This window comes from Manihot esculenta, chromosome 18, assembly GCF_001659605.2.
Source record: "Manihot esculenta cultivar AM560-2 chromosome 18, M.esculenta_v8, whole genome shotgun sequence".
Taxonomy (NCBI): domain Eukaryota; kingdom Viridiplantae; phylum Streptophyta; class Magnoliopsida; order Malpighiales; family Euphorbiaceae; genus Manihot; species Manihot esculenta.
The window spans coordinates 5,209,072-5,223,231 of record NC_035178.2 but is presented as its reverse complement, the minus strand read 5'-3'; positions in this window follow the sequence as shown (position 1 = coordinate 5,223,231).

Here is a 14,160-nt window from a genome sequence, read left to right as displayed (position 1 = left end):
TCAGAAATTAAAAACTGTTTATGATTCCCTCTGTTCTATTGGTCATGCTATTACTGAGGATGACTTAGTTATGCAGATACTGGATGGTTTGCCTGTTGAATATGAAAATGTTGTCATCAATTTGACGGGAAAGAAACCTCTTCCTTCTTTTGCGGAGACACGTACTTCTTTATATCTTCAGGAGTTGCGATTGCAAAGTCGCGCAAAGAAACAATCTCAGCCAGTTCCAAATCCGGCAAATTCGCAGACAGCGTTAGTTTCTACTGAACGCAATTCTTCTTCTAATCAACGAGGCCGTGGAGGTCGAGGTCGTGGTGGCCGTAATTCTGGTTACTATCATAACAATGGTGGTGATTCCTATGGCAGAGGGGGTCGTGGTGGTCGTTCTGGACGAGGAGGACGTGGATATTATTACAATCAATCATCTTCTATGTATCATCCTGGATCCAATTTTTCAGGTTCATACAATGGTGTGCTTGGTCCTCGACCCACTGGTTTTTCTTCACCATATGCTGGTTTTCCACCTCAATCTGCTGGTTTTTCTCAACCCACACAGTGTCAGATTTGTTTAGAATATACCCATATAGCAAGAGATTGCCCACATTTTACTCGTTCTGGACAATTCTCGGGTGATCGATCCTTTGCTGCGGTTCAATTTCCTGAACCTGTGCATTCTGCGTGGCTACCAGATACAGGTGCTACTTCCCACATGACACCTAATCCAGGTATCCTGTCTTCGTGTCTTCCAACTCCCGTTTCTAATAATGTTGTGTTTGGTAATGGACATTCTCTTCCTGTCACTCATATTGGTTCAAATTCTTTTCCATTACCTAGTCGTGATTTACTTTTAAAAGATGTTCTTGTCGTCCCTTCTTTAACTCATAATTTAATTTCTGTTAAGAAATTTGCTCGTGATAATTCCTGTTCAGTTGAGTTTGATCCCTATGGTTTTTGTGTGAAGGATCTCAAGACGCGGACTCCACTTCTCAGTTGCAGTAGTCCAGGGGACCTTTATGAGTTCTCTCCTTCTTCATTTTCGTCTTCTTTGTCTGGTGGTTCTACGAGTCTGATTGCTTCGGCAAATTCATTCGAGTTGTGGCATCGTCGTTTAGGACACCCTAATTCTTCCATTTTGTCAAAGTTATTTCGAACATCTAGTTTTAATAAAGTGTCTTGTACTGCTTGTCGATTGGGCAAGCATACTAAGTTGTCGTTTTCTCATTCTCATGTAAGAGCTTCGGCTCCTTTTGCATTAATTCATTCTGACGTTTGGTCTTCTCCTGTTTCATCTTTTAGTGGCTATCGATATTATGTGGTGTTTATGGATGATTACTCTCGATATGTGTGGTTATATCCTTTAAAACGAAAGAGTGAGGTTTATAATTATTTTGTTTCATTTGTGGCTTATGTACAAACCCAATTTGGTGTTTTGATTAAGTGTTTGCAGTGTGATGGAGGTGGCGAATACATTAGCAATCATTTTCAACAGTTTGCTTCTAATAATGGTATCCGTCTGCAATTTTCTTGTCCGTATACGCCACAGCAAAATGGCGCGGCTGAACGATTACATCGCACATTAATAAATATGGTCAGAACTTTGCTTACTCAATCCAATTTATCTTTGCAATTTTGGGTGGAGGCTGTGCATATGGCGGTACATTTACATAATATTTTGCCTAGTGAGACATTACAATTTAAATCTCCTTATGAACAATTACTGGGTAAACCGCCTTCTTATACTCATTTACGAGTTTTTGGCTGTTCTTGTTTTCCTAACATCACAGCAACAGTGTCTCATAAGTTGGAAAATCGCTCAATTCATTGTATTTTCCTTGGGTATCCTGATACTTACAAGGGATTTCGTTGTTATAATCCGAAAACTGGCAAAGTGATTATTTCTAGACATGTGCTGTTTGACGAACATCAATTTCCCTTTTTACAGTTCCAGCAACATGTTTCTGCACAACCAGCAGCTTCTGTGCAACGTGGCTTCCATCTTCCTTCCTTTCCAAGGCAAGTACCATTGTTACAAAGTTGTTCGAGTAATAATAGAGCTCAGAATCAGCAAGCTGTTACCGTACAGGACTGCCGTTCTCCTGTTCATTCAGAACCAACGGATTCTGGAAATCAGTCACCTGCGGATCATTTCGATACCACCAGTCCTGCTGTTGCGGATTCTACACCTATTGTTCCTAATGAAACAAATAATGCCTTGACTCTTTTTCCTGCAGATTTGGCAATTACAGGTCCCTCAACTCAGACTTTGCATCCCATGCAAACTCGTCTCAAAGATGGGATTCGAAAACCAAAGAAAATTTTCTCCTTGACTGCTCATGGTGATCAGAATCAGATTTTGCCCGAACCTAAAACCTATACAGAAGCTCAAAGACATCATGAATGGAGGAAGGCGATGTCTACTGAATATGACGCATTATTGCGCAATCAGACATGGAAGTTGGTTCCTAAGCCATCCAATGTTAATATTATAGGTTCGAAGTGGGTGTATAAAGTGAAACTTCGATCCGATGGAACTCTCGAACGGTACAAAGCCCGTTTGGTTGCACAAGGATATGCTCAGAAGCCTGGATTGGATTATGATGAAACTTACAGTCCGGTTGTCAAACCAACAACAATTCGGACTGTACTTTCTCTTGCTGTTTCGAGACAATGGCCGGTGCATCAACTAGACGTCAAGAATGCTTTTTTGCATGGGGTTTTGAAAGAAAATGTTTATATGAAACAGCCACGGGGATTTATACATCCGGCTTTTCCAGAATATGTATGTCAGCTTCAAAAGGCTCTTTATGGATTGAAGCAGGCGCCGCGGGCGTGGTTTGAGCGTTTTACGAATTTTTTGAAAATGATTGGTTTCAAAGGAAGTCGTGCGGATTCCTCGATGTTTGTGCTGCGTGAGGGACAACACATGGCTGTGTTATTACTTTATGTGGATGATATAGTATTGACAGCTTCGTCCCAAACTTTGATGAGTCGGCTATTACAGGTTCTTAAATCGGAATTTGCTATGTCTGATTTAGGAAGTTTGCACTATTTTCTTGGTATATCTGTCAAGCAAAATTTGGATGGGTTGTTTTTGCATCAATATAAATATGCAACGGATTTATTAAAGAGAGCAGGAATGGAGATGGCTAAACCTGTGTCCACACCAACTCTTAATGAGTCCTTGTCTTTGTCATCCGATAGTGCTTTACTCAGTGATCCACAACTATACAGAAGCCTTGTTGGCGCTTTACAGTACTTGACTTTTACTCGGCCGGACATTGCTTTTGCTGTTAACCAGGTGTGTCAATTCATGCATAATCCAAGAGAGAAACATATGCTTGCGGTAAAGCGAATTTTACGATATGTCAAGGGGACTGTACATTATGGTTTGCAATTTTATAAGGGTGGTTCGCAGACTTTAACAGCTTATTCTGATGCCGATTGGGCAGGTTGCCATGATACTCGCCGGTCCACTACAGGTTTTTGTCTTTATTTTGGTAACAATCTGATTTCTTGGTCTGCCAAGAAACAGCCAACTGTTTCACGATCAAGCGCGGAAGCAGAATATAGAGCAGTAGCTAGTACGGTGGCTGAACTGACTTGGATTACTAGTTTATTGCGTGAGCTTGGAATACAGCTTGAAGAGCCACCTGTGGTGTTTTGTGACAACATTAGTACTACATATATGTCAGCTAATCCCATTCAACATGCACGAACTAAGCATATTGAATTGGACATTCATTTTGTACGCGAAAAAGTCATCTCTGGACACCTACAAGTTCATCATATTGCAAGTACTGATCAAACAGCTGATGTGTTTACTAAAGGACTTTCTGGGACACGTTTTCGTTTACTAAGAGACAATCTATGTGTTATGCCACACATTGATTGAGGGGGGATATTAGATAACAATACAGCTGTGATTAGTTATTGTAGATAAGTCTCTTCTGTAACTGAATAGCTTAGAGTCTTATCCTTTGTATTCTATAAATACTTGTAATTATAGACGTAATACACATCGAGACTAATATTCTATAACCATTTACATTTTCAACAAATTAAGAGGATTAATCTTATTTTCGTCTAATAGAGATGTATATATTCACGATCGTACACTTATTGTTTATCTTTTTAAAAAGCACAACCGTACTTTTTATAAACTTTTAATGATAAACAATTAATTTATTAATATTTAACAGTGAAAATCATATTTTTTTCTGATACAAACGCACTTAAAATTTCGTGTGATTACTAGAGATCAAAGTTTGGATGTTTATTTAAGGATTTTGAAATTCGAGAGATTGATGTCAGGCTGTACATGAACTGAGTCCAATCAAAACTGGTCGAGTGGTTAAAAGTGCGATCAAGACTAGTTGAGGTGTTGAGTGTTTGGTCGAAACTAATCGAGTTGTCTGGACAAAATTGATAAAAGTGTTGGTACCATTTGGATATTAAATAAATTATTTGAATTATACTCTAAAAATTTGATATACGTATTTTAATATCAGAAATACTTATAGAAATATTTATATTTTATATTTTATATATTATATATTGTAAAATTAATTTTTTTTAAATATGCATTAACTATTTTTCGATTTATAATCATAATATTCATACAATTCAATAATAAAAATAAATTGATTCGGTTAAATTTTATTTTAGACAATGATTCTTCCGTTTCCTGTCTTCATGAATCCACTCTCCACAGCTTTAGTAATAGAGCCGCAATTAATCGATTAAATAGATATTCAACCCAAATAAAAATAACCAATCAATAACAACGGATATTGAGCCCACAAACAAATAAGAAAAACAGATAATTAATTTAAGGTGGACTCATTTTCATGGTAATTTTCTGTTTTTAATTCTTTATTTGATATAAAAATAAAACTGTTGCACTTTATATTCACTAATTAATAGAAAATATTTTTAAAATCAAAATAACAAAAAATTAAAAACTATGAATATTTTTTTACATATTCTATTAAATTATTATTTTTCTTTATAATTTTTATCAAATTATAATTAACTATTTTTAAAATTTTATTTTCATCGATTAAATTTATATTTTTCATTGTTATACATAAATTTATTAGTTAGTTGATGTGGTATAAAAAAATTATAAATTGATTTCTTGAATTTAAAAAATATATTAAAATATTTTATATTAAGCGTCTTTTAAATTTTTTTTAGAAAAATTTAATATTTAATTTTTGTGATATGAGAAAACTCAATAGTTAATTTTTTAATTTTGAAAAAAATAATAAAATATTATTGAGGTATTAAAAATATACTAATTAATAATTTCATTAATTTAGTCGTTACATAGTTTATTATTTAATCCATGTTGTTGTTATTGGAGGCTTAACCTTCAACTTTCGTTGAGTGATGTAACAGAAAAAAAAATAACAATAAAAAAAATAAAACACAGAGAGATTTATGAGTTCAAATCGATATTTTGACAATCGTCCTACGTTTAAAGAAAATCTTTTATTCACGATGAGTTACAAAAGAAAAAACAACCACACACGAGCATACGTTTGATTACAGATCAACAAATGATAGAGAAAAATAATTTTGGTACTTTTTCACTTTGCGCACTTTTTCACATCAAAACAGAGAAATGTTTGTTTCTTAAATAACATATTTGACAACTTTGACCTCATGGAAAAAGGCTAAAAACTCCCACAATTCTTTTAATGAGATCCTAATAAAAAACATCATCGTTCATTTCCTCCTAAACCTCTCAAACATTCTAAGCACTTTAAAGAATTCATGCATTCTGAGTTTTCGGGTATTCCATCCCTTCTTTCATAGACTTGTCTTACTCAGGCCTACTTCCATCAGACGAGTCGGCCCTTTTTTGGCAGGCAGCTCTTTAGCAAATCACCCCATCAACAGGTTGTCACATCTCGTATGATCGTCTGATCTCTCTCTTTTTGTCTAAAAGTTTTGAGCTCTTTTGAAAAATTTGAGCATCGATCCTTTAATTCGCCACCTTGCTTAAATTTTTTCAACACATGTGAATCCTCATTCCTTTTTTAATCTGACCCTCTTCATTCTTCGGTCAGCCTCAACAAACTCAGCATCCTTTTGAACTTATTGATAGGTAAAGTCTTGGCAAGGTTTTCTTTCTGTGTGGATTTTTAAAATCTTGTCAATGCCTTGGTAATCACAAAACATCTCTATTATATCTTGTTTGAATCTGAACTCTTCCATCAGTCCCTTTAACCAGATTCCCTCTTTAATGGCTTATGTTAATGCCATATACTCGGATTCTGTGGTCGAAAGAGCTACAACATGTTGTAGACCAGACTTTTAGCTTACAACATTTCCACCAACAGTTAATACATATCCTGACACCGATCTCCTTTTGTCCAAATCAACTGCATAATCAAAATCACAAACCTCTTACTTTCAAACTCGATTCTTTTACATAATTAAGTTTTAGTTTCTATGTTCCTCTAATGTACCTAAGTACTCATTTCACAACATTCCCGTTGTCAATTAAAAAAAAAAAAAAAAAAAAAGGGAAGAACATAACAGAAAAGAAAAGAGTAGAAGAAGAGGCCATTTTCTTCCAAAAACAAAAAAGAGAAAGAATCCCGTTCATCCATCCCATCTTTTCCCTCAACTTCTTCTTTTCAATTCTACTCTATTTTCTTCCAATTTTTCACCCAAATTGCTAGCCCATCTTATCCAAGTCCTTTTCCTAGTTAAATATTCAAGGTAGGAGGAAGAATCAAGGAGAAAATTCAAGGTGGAGGGAGAGGAAATATTAATGAAATATTGGAAATTTGGAAGAAAATAGAGTAGAATTAAAAAGAAGAAGTTGAGGGAAAAGATGGAATGGATGAACGGGATTCTTTCTCTTTTTTGTTTTTGGAAGAAAATGGCCTCTTCTTCTACTCTTTTCTTTTATGTTCTGTTCTTCCCTTTTTCTTTTTCTTTTTTTTTTTAATTTACAAAATTAATTTCTAGAAGTGGCTAGTATTAAGCCACTTGTCTCCAAATTACAATTTACTTTATCTCTCTTTTTATTTATTTATTTATTTATTTCTTATTTATTAATTTTTATTTTATACTATGCTTATTTTATTTTATTATTATTATTATTTATTTAGGATGTTACACCAGTGATCTCTTTCTGATTTGCTCATGAACCTACTGATGACTCCAACTGGATAAGCTAAATTAAGCTTTGTTTCAATCACCCTAAAATATCTTGGGTTACCGCCTCTATGAATTACGCTTCAAAAAGTCTCTAAAAAAACAAAACCCATTTGAAATCTTTGTAGAGAAACATAACACTACATAGATTTGTCCCGTGTTGCGGAGTGATCTTCATGCTGGACACGCTTCACCTGTGCTCCTTTCTATTTCTGCTTGGCAGGGCTTTCGGGCTTCACTAATCCTTTGCGAGTCTTCAGGCTTTTAGGCTACTCTTGCCCTCTAGCCTCCAGACTTTCGAGCTCTCAAGCCTGTCTTGCAAGCTTCCGAGCATTCGAACTCTCCTTCCTACCTTGCAAGCTTCTGAGCATCCAAACTCTATAAACAATTGGTCTACCTTGATGAGCATCCGAGCTCCACTAGCCCTGCAAGCATATGAGACACTTCAGCCCTTCCGAGCTTCTAAGCACTCTTTGGCCCTCCAACAACTCATTTCGCCAACAATTCTTGTAATACCCGGCTAGAGTCCGGCATTGGAATTCCTATAGTCCGGTGGAATCTCGGATGTCAGAACCCTCTAGAAGGGTAATACATCTGTTTTCTAAGGTAGTTTAACATGTTTTAATGTTTTAAAGTGTTAAAGGAAAAGAGTTTTGGAATGAAAAGCAACAAGGGAGAAATGCAAAGGTTCGGCCGCCGAAGGTCACTTTCGGCCGCCGAACATTGCATGGTTTCGGATTCACGTTCGGCTGCCGAAGGTGGTCTGGCCAGCCACCTATAAAAAGGGCCAAAGGTCGGTGAGAGGAGGGTATTTTCTCCTCCACTTGCAGCCAGAGGTGAGCCAAAACCTTCTCACGTTGACTTTCATGGTTTTTATGATTTCCTTCAGATCTTTCAAAGTTTTGAAAGGTTTTATGTTTGTTTTGAAGGTTTTAAGCAAAAGAGCAAAGTTTGGAAGTTTGGAGCTTTGGAAGCTTGGTTCTTCATAACTCCACGTTGGAATCGTCTAATCTCTTGTTTGGAAGAGGTAAGAGAAGATCCTGACCTTCCTTTCTTGATTTTTGAAGGTTTTATGAAGTTTGTATGGGTAGTATGCATGGATAGGTTTAGGTGAGGTTTTTGATGATCTTTGAGTTGAAGCATGTTTAAGTGTTGTTAGATGTGTTTGTTTGGGGTTTTAGGATAGTTGTAGACCCCTTTGTGCATCTATATGTGTATATGCTAGTTGGGAGTAGTTGATATGCATGTTGAGTAAGTTTTGGGTAAGTTTTGCATGAAACAGAGCAAGTTTCTGCCCAACGGGCAAAAGTCAGGTTCGGCCGCCGAAGGAATGTTCGGCCGCCGAACCCCTTGTGGAGATAGTTTCGGCTGCCAAAGCTTGCCCCCGAAAGCTAAGCTTTCGGTTTAGAATAGGACTTTCGGCCGCCGAAAGAGGGGGTTCGGCCGCCGAAAGTATGTGAGTTTCGTCTCTGGACGAGACCTTCGGCCGCCGAAAGTGCCGCCGAACATGCATGAGTTTCGTCTCTGGAGAGGGGTTTCGGCCGCCGAACCTGCCGCCGAAAGTGCCCTGTCCAGTTTTCCTTTGCATGTTTTCTGTGATTGTTTGAGGATAGTTTAGAGGGTTTTTGGGGAGTTTCTTAGCGATGTTCTTGAGTTAGTTTGATCCCTCATTTGTGTCCACCTGTGTAGGAATGGACCAGAGGAACCCCAGAGAGTAGCAGTGAGTACATGGTCAGAACCTGCAGAGTTAGCACAGAGTCAGCCAGAGGTGAGTGGAACGTACTTTAATATTTTAATATGAGAAATGGACATTTTATCATGTTTCATGCATCATGACTATGCTATAGGCTGAGTGCATTAGTGTACACGAAGATGATGCATTGCATTTATCCTTGATTCTATGACTGTATGGACATAGTAAGGATTCAATAGCCCTCAGAGGAAAGACCTGGAACAGCCCTACGGGGACCAGGCATAAAGACCTGGAACAGCCCTACGGGGACCAAGCACAAAGACCTGGAACAGCCCTACGGGGATCAGGCATATGGTATAGAGGGAGTGTTGATCCGTCCATGCTGAGATGTGATTACTTGTGATGTGATACATTGCATGAGAGCATGTTTTATCACCTGTTCTTTATTACTGTTCTACTCACTGGGCTATAGTAGCTCATCCCTCTCCCCTAACTCCAGTTGTGCAGGTTCAGAGGTCAGAGGTCAGCAGGGTACAGGAAGAGTATTTTGTAATAGCTAGTGTTGTAACGACCGAAAATCGGACCGCTACCGGCGCTAGGATCCGGGTCGACTTAAGGCCGCCGGACCCGTAGCAAGCCAAACATACGTCCTGGAAACCTGTTTAATCCCATAAATGATCCACAATCAATACATAAAAATTAAAAACTTTCTTTCATTCATTTCTCATACACCAACTCAACCTGAACATACATGTACATAGACATGATCATAATCATGATCCCTCTGTGGGATCTCATCAATGCCCAACGGGCGATATAACATGAGATGAGTTGGTTTAAACATAAACATTATAAAACATTTCTATAGGTCATGTATCAAAGGGATTACAATACTCATAGGGTCAAGCACATCTATAACCTCAAAAATATATATATCTCATTACATAACATACTGTAATCTCTTACATTACATCAATATACATTTGTCATGTCCACAATCTAACTATTTCATGAACATACTTCAAACTCTGGCTAACCTCCTGGTCTACCCTGTACCTGCACATCTGGGGTTAGGGGAGAGGGGTGAGCTACAAAGCCCAGTGAGCAGAATAAAGAAATCATATATTAAAATTTTATGCATTATGTAATGCAACACATCACAACTAATCACATCTCGGATGGTATTGTCACCTATAGTCCTCTACATAGTCCAACTGTGCCGGGACGTAGAATGGGTACAACCGGTCTTTCCTTACATAACATATCATACAGTCCACTGTGCCAGGGACGTAGAATGGGTACAACCTGGACTTCCTCTTACATCGTGCCAGGGATGTAGAATGGGTACAACCTGGACTTCCATGCCATAACATCATCATATCGTATGAGGACTAAAGGATCATCCAATGACCAATCCACATCAACATCATAAATGCAATGCAACATATTCGTGAATACTAATGCAAGCAACCTACTATATCTCATGGCATTCATGATGCATGGATCATGCTCAAAATTCATACTTCATTTATTTTTTAAAACTTTAAGGTTTATTCCACTCACCTCTGGCTAGCTCTGACAAACTCTGTAGCAGCTGGCTCACTGCTGGGTCCTCGGTTCCTCGGTCCGAACCTACACAGGTGGACTCCAATGAAGGACCAAACATACATAAACATAACTCTAATATACTCCCCAAAACCCCCTAAAACATCATGAAACAATCACATAAAAACATGCAAGAAATGGCTGAACAGGGCACTTTCGGCGGCAGGTTCGGCGGCCGAAAGTCCCTCCAAAGCCGAAAGTCAGGCAGGTTCGGCGGCACCTTCGGCGGCCGAAACTCCCAGACAGAGACGAAACTCATGCATGTTCGGCGGCACCTTCGGCGGCCGAAAGTCCCAGACAGAGACGAAAGTCTCCTTTCGGGGGCAACTTCGGCAGCCGAAAGGCCTGCCTCCACAAGGGGGTTCGGCGGCCGAACCTGAGTTTCTCCCGAATGGCAGAAACTCAGCTCCCCTAAGCACACTTCGCCTCCCAAGCTCAAATCATGCATAAACTAGTTCTAAAACATGCATACATACCATACATTACACCTAGGGGTCTCAAACTAGCAAATACCCCAACTACAACACTTCAAACATACTCAAACATGCCACATTGCTCAAAAATCCCATAAAACCTAACATAGCTCAACTAACTTAAACATGCATTTCTACCCCATAAAACTTCATAAAACTTCTTTAAAACATATAAGGAGCTTAAGATCGGCCCTTACCTCTTGAATATCGAGAGGAAGACGACCCAAACTTGGAGATCCACGAAAATGAGCTCCTGAGTTCCTAAAGCTCCAAAACTTGGTTTAAAAGCTCAAAACTTACAATGCAAGCTTAAAACTCAAGAAAAATGGTGGGGATTTGAAGGAAGAACACTAGATTTGGAAGAGGGAGGTCGGAAGCTAGCTGTGGCCGAAAATGGGAGAAAGCTCGCCCATTTCGGCCAAGTGACCCTTTTATAGTGGCTGGCCAGGCCACGTTCGGGGGCCGAACTTGCCTCCGCATGCATGCCATGTTCGGCGGCCGAACTTGACCTTCGGCGGCCGAACCTGAAACTTCCCTCACTCATGCTTTCGGGGGCCTAACGTGCCTCCAAAACGCATGCATGTTCGGCGGCCGAACTTCACTTTCGGCGGCCGAACCTGGGTTTTCCTCCAAAGACTTTTCATGCAAAAACTCGTTAAATTTTCATACTTAAAACCATGAAATACCTTAAAACATTTTATGAAAACATGTTTCTACCCTACTAGAGGCTTCCGACATCCGAGATTCCACCGGACGGTAGGAATTTCGATACCGGAGTCTAGCCGGGTATTACAAGTGGGACATGTAAATGTAAAGAGATAATGTATGTGTACAGTGTATAGATTGGTGCTTGATTATAAGAGTTGTAATCCCTTTTTGTGTTTTCACATGATCAGTTTATGTTTATATCTTGTTGTATGTTTATGAGAAAACCAGGCTTAACATTATGAGTTTTATCCGCCTAGAGCCATGATGAGCTCTAGTAGGGATGGGTAGAGAACAGAGATAGTGCATGCACAGGTTAAGCCTTGGAATGAAGAAAAGTTTTATGTGTTTTACAGAAAATATATGATCATGTATGGGATGTCACAGGTTCACAGTCAGGATAGCAGGCTTACTACGGGTCCCGGCGACCTTAAGTCGATCTGGATCCTAGTGCCGGTGGCAGTTCGGTTTCCGGGCTGTTACAATTCTCTCATGTTTCACGACTCATCCTGCTTGGCTTGGTTGGTTGTCCCAACCAGTCCGACCTGAGTAGACGAGCTCATCCGTCAAACTCCAAAACCTTTCCCCGCTTACAAATTTGGCCATGACTTCTTAATTCGAATTTGGTTCTTCAATTTCGATCTCTTTTGCAGATGTGAAGGCAAAAGTCACGGTCTTAACCTCATTATATCTTGAAGGGGGTTTGATTTCTCTTCTACCTTTATTCTTTGCAAGTAAGGGTGAGCACTATTCGGTTGGAACTGAAATAACTGACCGAACTAATTTGATTTAATAATTTGGTTTGGTTTTAAAATAAATTAGATTCGGTTTGATTTTAATTTTTGAAAATTTTAGGTTGATCGGTTCGGTTCGATTTTGGAGACAAACTGGTTCAATTGAACCGAACTGACCAAATTTTACCATAAATGCTGCGTTTTATTATAGGTTTATATGCTAAATCTCAAGTAACACTTCTTTCTTGCATACAGAGTCAGTCACGTGACACGCCACCTACCTCCATCTCACTCAGTTGAAGCACCCTGACCTGACCCCGCAGACTCGCTGCGACGGCTCCTCACCACTTCACCAATCACCAGAAGTCGTTCTCTGTTCTCGTCCTCCAGTCCCACAACCACCCACCCATCCAGTCGCCAAAGTTAGAGTCTTGTCTCTGTCCCTTGCGTCTCTCTCTCACGGCTGTCGCTCGTGGCTCGCATCTCTCTCTCATGGCCTCGCATCTCTCTCTCACGGTCACGGCTGTCGCTCGCATCTCTCTCATGATCGTGATCTCTCCAACGCTATCTTAGATCTCAGTTCAGTCTTCAACTATTTTCTATCTTTCTTTGTCGTGTCTAATCTCTCATCAAATTATTTTAATAAGTATAATTTAATTATTATATTTAATTAAATATATTAGGCTATAAGTCATTGATTAGATTTTATGATTAATTGATTGGATTTTATGATTAATTAAATATATTAGGTTTAAATCAATTGTTATTAGGCCCAAATTATAGTATAATTCAATTAAATTAGAGAAATCAACATCTGATTAAATAAGTCCATAAAAAGTCCAAAAATTGATTTCGAATCGAACCAAACCGAATCAATTCATTCTACCTTGAGCTCATTCGGAGAGCGGCCCAGCCCTCGACTAGTGTATGTAGGAATGACAATCCCACACACAAAGGCCCTTTTGAGTAATTCCCCATTATTCTCCACCCAATCTTCACGATAACATCTTTCTTAGTATGGTGTTGTATATCTCCAGGATTTATAGACGTGACAACCGTTTAGTAGTTGAAGGTAGCCGCAGTCTAGCACATCTCATTCAACTTTCAAGTTCACCTCTCTTGATGAAACACACCAAGTCGAGAAAAGAGCTTAAAAGAGTTTATAACTAATAGAACAGGGTGACTAGATCCAGATGATGAAGAATGAAGAGAAAATAAAAGGAAATTTTATAAGTAAGGTGTTAAGATTAGCGTAACTCATAAAAATTTATAGAATAAATGATTGAATGACAAGGTTAAATATACTAAAATGAAGAGTTTTGAATTAGTTTTATTTTTTATTTTAAAAATCAAATCTAACTGATTTAATTAATTTTTAAAAAATTAAAATATATTTGAACTAAAATTTTAGTAAAATCAAACTTAACTTTTATTTCAATTTAAATCAATTGACTTATTTGATTTAAATTGACTATGACAAACTCCTGAATATGAGAGTGAAAATAATGAAATAATTAAAGTGAGCATAAAACTGAATTAATTATAATCCAATTAGAATTGAAAATAATAATTCTATCCCATTATAAATTCTTTAGAATAGGTTTTTAAATAAAAATATAACGAAAAATGAAAGTGCTTAGTATTTATAACTGTTTATTCATTAATTAAAAATTAAATAATTATAATTTTATAAAATTTAAATATCATATAAATTATAATTAAAAGTGAGAGTAATAAGTAAATGTTTTTTAAAAAATAAAACAAAATTAACAAAGTA